Here is a 995-nt window from a genome sequence, read left to right on the forward strand (position 1 = left end):
TCATTGAAAATAAGAAAGCAAAGAGTAGAAAAGAAAATACTGCAAGGTTTTATGTTATGAGTGAGGAACAACCCTGCACATACACACACAGACTTTCAACCATCTCCACCTAAAGTTCTCAAGCAAATGTAAATAAATTAAAAAAAAGTAATTTTTTTTTAAACCAAAGCGAGCCAAAAAGTTTCTCTGTCATTGAAAATCAGAAAGCAAAAAGAGTAGAAAAGAAGATACTGCAAGGTTTTATGTTACGAGTGAGGAACAACCCTGCACATACACACACAGACTTTCAAGCATCTCCAACTAAAGTTCTCAAGCAAATGTAAACTTTTTTATGAAATTGAATGAATAACCAGAAATGTTTTAGTCAATAGATGTGCAGAAGATATTAGCAGCCAATTTGCCGCAATTGATTTTTCTTTCAGAAAAAAAAGTTAAATTATACATTAGAAACCCATCCGATAATTATATGCCCAGGAAAGGAAGACCGTGTACTGCACGTAGACTTACATGAGCTTTGCCTACCTAGTCTGAACTCCTCCTCATGCTTAGTTTATCACACGATACACAAATATACCAAAAAAACCAAACCAGAAACCAAGCAAAAAATAAAATAATTTCACAAAAACATAGTATGTATTATAGGAGTACTATGCATATTTAATTTTGCCGAACAGCTATGAAATACTAAAGGATCTGAAATAAGTTTGTTTTCACAAGTTTTTATTCATTTAAGTAGCTTTTTAAAGCTTTTATAAGGATTCAGTTTTGCACTGTAAAAAAAACCTCCAAGCATGATAAAAATCTGCAGACCCAAAGCCCTCTGTCTGTATAAGAGCACCTATAAAGTGAGGGAATGCGTATGATTTGCAGGATACCTTTCAAAGACAAGTCATAAATAAGTGTACATGAGATGTAATTTCACCTACTAGAGAATTTTTAATGTTGAACCTGGGTTTTGTGATAGGATTACTCTAGATAGAAACGTAAAGCAGCAT

This window comes from Pygoscelis adeliae, unplaced genomic scaffold (assembly GCF_000699105.1).
Source record: "Pygoscelis adeliae isolate BGI_AS28 unplaced genomic scaffold, ASM69910v1 Scaffold413, whole genome shotgun sequence".
NCBI lineage: Eukaryota > Metazoa > Chordata > Aves > Sphenisciformes > Spheniscidae > Pygoscelis > Pygoscelis adeliae.